The sequence below is a fragment of the Anarrhichthys ocellatus genome, unplaced genomic scaffold (assembly GCF_004355925.1).
Source record: "Anarrhichthys ocellatus isolate YVR2014 unplaced genomic scaffold, GSC_Weel_1.0 scaffold25, whole genome shotgun sequence".
Classification (NCBI taxonomy): domain Eukaryota; kingdom Metazoa; phylum Chordata; class Actinopteri; order Perciformes; family Anarhichadidae; genus Anarrhichthys; species Anarrhichthys ocellatus.
Window position 1 is genome coordinate 4168331 of NW_022280055.1, and position 5670 is coordinate 4174000.

The following is a 5670-nucleotide window of genomic DNA, read 5'->3' on the forward strand; positions in this document are numbered from 1 at the left end:
TGTGTGTGTGTGTGTGTGTGTGTGTGTGTGTGTGTGTGTGTGTGTGTACTGAAACTGATTATCAAAGTGGACATCTGCGAGCCCTTGTTAGTTGAAACTTCCAGCACTGACAGTCTAATGCTGTGTGGGATAGCATGCATATATTTTGGGATATTTGTAAAGATGATGGGGGTGCAGATCTTCATTATTGCACTCCCTAAAAATGTTTTAGTCTTACTGCATTATGCAGGAAAAAAAAATGTTTAAACTGACCCCATGCAAGGGATTTTATTGTTTTGGCCATATCACTTGTTTGAGGGTGTACAACAAAAAATGTGCTTCAGGTGAGCCGGCACTATGAGCAAGTTAGGATTTAGACATCTCCTCCATAACACTCCATGATCTGATCTGTCCGATTTTTTTTTTTCATATTTGTAAAGACGGTGATTAGGGACAGATTTTTTACGATAACTTTTACAGGGAACTTTGACGACTGGAAGTACAGCACCACTTAAAGTTAAGTGTTTCACCTCTGGAAACATGGTCTGTTCATAAATCGTGGTCGCTTTTAGAAATGCTACATGACTGGAGGAAGAAGGGCCCGTGGTGTTCCGTTTTGAGCAAAAAGTATAAAAATCTGCAACAACCGAAGAATGCACTGGGCAACCGATTGTTGCGATGATCCACTTTCACGACGAAAGAAAAATCTGCTGCATCGCATACTTACATTGTTCCCTCTTCTCTGTTCTCGTCTCCTAGCCGGAGGCCAGTAGGCTTCTTCTCCCCGCACCTGAGATGTTGCCATGTGATGGAGCGACCTCGGAGCCATAAGCCCACCACCACCTCTGCGCCATCATCTCCAGTCCAAGCTGTTTGCCCACCGCTGAGATCTCACCACACCCCCACCCCCCCTTCCTCCCTTTATCTTTGCTCTGAGCCCTGGACAAGGCCAACCACATGACTCACCCACTGGAGCCCTAGATCAAGTAAGTACGACTGCCGTACGTATCAGCGACGTACGGCAAGCGAGACAAAAGGAGCTGGTTAATGTGCACCGTGTGTGCCTGGATGTGTTCCAGGCTTGTCCTGTAATGTTGCTAATGGGGCGGCAACTAACGATCGTTCTGATCTGTTATTCCGTCTGCTTCGATTAGGCGTCTCGTCTACAAATAATGTGAAGGTGAAAAATAGTCGTGAACATAATCTTATGTATTGTTTTTTAAGATCACTCATCAAAAAACCCCAAAATATTTAATTTACATATTTATAACATAGAAAACCGCAGCAAATCTTCACATTTGAGAGGCTTGGACCAGCAAATATTTGCTGCTATTCTCGATTCTTTCGATTTTTTAATTGTTAAGACTAGACTGTAATCCATCCCTATAATTTAATATCTTCCCTGTTTAAAGTGGTAGAAAGTAACCACACCTCTGCTCTTTTCCATATTGTATTATAAACTTATTTTGAAATAATAATTTGTTTTGCCCTCAGTCTTTGGAAATATTTCCACGATGACTTATCTGAAATGCAGCTTGTACGAGTGTATGGTGTAAATGCAGCGCGAGTTTTGCATTTGAAGGGACTCGTTTCATTGACATTTTGTGTTTTACTGTTCTGCAGCCATTTTTTTGTCCCTGTATGTGATTTGCAGAGCAAACTGTAGTTGTGTTAAGATCTACATAAAAAGATATATTATAAAACTTTGGACACTATCAATAGTCATGAAAAGACAGACCGTGGGTTACAAGGTTTATTTGTTTTATTCCGTACTTAAAACAGAGTGCATAACTGGCTGCATTTGAAACGGTCTTAATGGTATATCAATTTAATTTTGGAGAGGGCCAGTTAGTCCAGGATCAAATTGATAGTTAAGAGAGATAATAACTCTCTCACTGGCCTCTTTGCTTTATCCCCCTGTGCTGCTGTGCACTCTGAGACTTGAGGCTCCCAACACTGGCCGCATGGCTCTGAACATCCCAGCATGTGTGACTCAGCCTCCAGTAGTGTTTCAGGAGTTGAAGTGAGGACACCCACACTCACACTTTAAATCACACAGGGACCAGAAGAGTTCAATAAATGATGAATATTCATGTGTGAATTATCAGTCTGGCAGAGAACGTGTTTGAGATTGAAAATGCTCCGTGAAAAATGAGCAATGACACACACACACACACACACACACACACAGAGGAAGGCAGACATGCCTGTCTAAACAAATGACTTTATACGGTCATATTCATAATTTTACTGATATATTTATGGGTGTATTTTGTTCCTATTGATAGGATCTAGAGAGTACATTTTGTTTTCTTCCCAGAAGGCAGACAAAGGACACTTCCCCTTTTATGGAGCAATGTAAATACTTTTACATTTAGGTAATACGTACTGCATTATTTACGAAGGCTCATTTTCCTCATATATTATACTACATCTCACATTTCTGCTCCCATTGCATCACAGATGAGCAAAGTGACTATGGGCAGCAGTCCACTGGCTATACGTTCTATACACAAAGGAGTCTGGGGTAGTGTGTGTGAATGTGTGGAGTTTTGTGCAGTCCAAGGTAATCTCTTACTCTTTGGTAAACATCCTGGATCTGGGTGTACACAGATGGTGGGAAACAATGGGCTGGAACTTGACAGGGTTTTCATTGGAGAAGGACAACACCAGTGTTTACAAATCGGAGTATGCCTGCATTACTCATGCCCAGTTTCCATCGCATTCCGTAATGTTTCTAACATTGTCCACCTCCTTTTAATGTCACAGTATGAAAATCTACTTTTATAGGCCTTGTCAGAGTGAGAGGTTGCCCATTAAAGAGATGATTATGACTTATCTTTTGTTATCAAAGCGCCAGATCAGAATTCAGCTGTGTCCGTATATGCGTGTCCACGCTTGACACTTTTATGCGTCCTGCCTGATCGGTTGGTAATTGGATATATTTTGTGGTCAAACGAGCGGCTGTATAACAGCGGATAAACGCATGTTATTTCCTATAAATTCTTCTCTGTGAAAGTCCCCCGTTATTTTCTGCTGCTTGCTCTTCCTCCCTGCAGACTTGTTTTATCGAAGAATAGCCGCTAACAAAGCGCCGCTATATCCCACATAAACACATTTTCCTATAAATTCTTCACGATAAAAGCCCCCCACATTATTTAGTTATTCAAAAGCTTTTATTCTGAAGCAGCAAAAAAAGTGAAATGTTGGGTTTTCACCAGCAGTAACTAACACGATGCGAGCCGCCTCGGGATGTGGTCGGGCTGATCGGATCCCAGTGCTGGCAAGATCCCAGTGCTGGCAAGATCCCAGTTAATGCGTCCTGTGCGTGATGGAATGACAGACGTCCCGTTGACAAGTGTAACCACAGCCTTTGTTTAGAGAAAAGATTCGTCAGCCGCCATAAAAATAATTAGGCGATTACTAATTCATCATTTTTAAATGAGGCTTCAGCTTTATATTTGTGAATAATCACTGGTTTTCCTGGTATTCTATTACAGTAGATTGAATATGTTTGGACAGTTGGTCGGATAAAACAAGACATTTGAAAGTGACACCTTGGACTCCCTTTTAATATTATGGATCATTGTAGTCTTTAAAGTTATTTTTCAAGCAGAAAGGCCAAATATTTGCATGGTCCGACCTCTTACACATTTCTAACTTGCTGCTTCCTTGCCTTACATTATAGGACGTCACTGATTCATTTCCAGTGAAGGTGTTGCAGCCCTAATCACGTTTGCATTCGTCTTTGTCATTGTTTTTCGCGTGCAGACTTTCAAATGAGTCTGCTGCGTCTTAATTAATACACAACAATAACATGTGACAGCGGTTTGAATAACTGTCGATGATGTGAGTGGTGTGAGAGAGTTTCCGTGCATAACGGATGCTTTTAAAAGTATTCCAGGCTACATTTTGTGGTTATTTAATGGCCAGATCTGAATTTTGGAGCACCCTTTTCCTGAATACATGTGCATAAAGCAGCGTGGGATTTTGTTGCAAAATTACGATATGAACGACTGCGGACAGGAGGCTGACCTGGTGGTGTGACCGACTTCATAAATTTTAGTTTTTCTATTATTGTCAGCGCTTCCCATCGAGGTTTCACACTGAAAAGAAAAACATCTGCCGCCTTCGCATTAAAGACACATTTGTGTTTTGCATTTCTATGTACTTCGTGTGAAGCCCAAACGCGGCGAGCATTAGCTGACGACAGCAAACGAATGGCGCAGACCAGGAAACAGCAGGGCGTCTCGCAGTGACAGGGTTGTGTGAGAGACTGCAGGCAGATGGTAACAAACACAGCACGCCGAAATTATTCGCAGACTGCAGGGAGTGAATGAATGCAGCTGGAAGCATAGGCACATTTACCTTTGAACCCCGACGCTTCGCGACCTTGTTTATTTATTTTTCAGCAGCTCTTTATCACACTGTACAGATGAGTTAGTTCAGGGAAAACCGACACTTCAGTACCTTGAACTCATGACAATATTTAGCCTTACTCACCGTTACCGTCATAGCTTTTATTGAAGCACTTCTCTGAGAACGCTTCAAGAAACTAAGATATGATGCAGCAGGGGTGTCAACAGTCTATTAATGCAGCTGCGTCAATTAAATAGTCGTGACCGGTTTTCACAATTTTGAGGTATGAATCCTTTTAAATATCAATGAAGCTTTGCTTGTAACAGTCACACATACAACAGCAGAGGTATAAATAATAAAGCTTATCGGGGGACCTCGGGCTACGGGCTGGAAGCTCAGCCAGGTACACGCAGTCGCAGAGTCTCATGAATCTAGATTAACAAGCTTCTTGGATGCATTTACAGACATCAGATAGCTGCTCGATCCAAGACGCACAAAGTGACGACTGTAAGTGTAAATGAAGGCAGCCACACTGCTGCATCACTGTAAATACAAACAATCTTAATCAATATTTTACTTTAAAACATTCATTTGATTTAAATCTTTCCACACATGGAGAAAAAAAATCTGTCCGCTGACAATGAAGTCCAAAATGCATAATAAATAATTGCTCCCTTTTTGATATCTCTTAAAATAATTCATATTTTCATGTTCATACTAGAGTAATATGCGGTATTATATTGGGCGGGAACCCGCTGACATTATGAGCACTGGTCAAACACAGTGTTGCTTCATGGTGATTGCGCTCCAATACTCCACCTGTGTTCATCACAACAACACGCCTACGAAATATCCTATTGGTATCGGAGAAAAAACTGTGTTTTATTGATAAATTATAACAAGTGCTACTCAAGGGTAGCTAAATCTTGGATCAATTGTGTGATTCTTGCCACTTACTCTGGCTAAACAACCGTTGGTTTAATAAAAATCTCGCTGATTATTGCTTTATTTCTTGCTGCGATTGACTAAAACACTTCAGTGGGTGAACAGAGGCCGGAACATCAACACACATTCAGGGACCCACTGGTCTTTGTGGTGCACGGTGTTTCCTGCAAAGCTTATTTTGATAAGTCGCTTTGTTTGTTTTCTTTACTGTGATGTACAGTTTCAGTGGTTTTATTTAAGTCAATGCTGAACTCTGTTTCTCAGAACCTCGGCTAATTGCTGTGTCCGTTGATGTGGAGCAGGGTTCTCGTTCCTCTCTGGGGCGGGCGATCTCTTTGTGCGCTGCGTGTCCGAGAGGGGGGGAGGGAGAGGGAGGGAGGGAGGGGG

At 41.8% G+C, this 5670-nt stretch overlaps 1 protein-coding gene across 1 annotated transcript in view; it reads left to right on the forward strand.

The window, feature by feature from the left end:
* The window catches only part of ncoa1 (nuclear receptor coactivator 1), a 44242-nt gene that overhangs the window by 14934 nt on the left and 23638 nt on the right, over window positions 1-5670 (forward strand). Inside the window, 1 exon segment of the mRNA XM_031861514.1 lies at window positions 739-965. The gene's annotated coding sequence lies outside the window, so the exon portion shown is untranslated.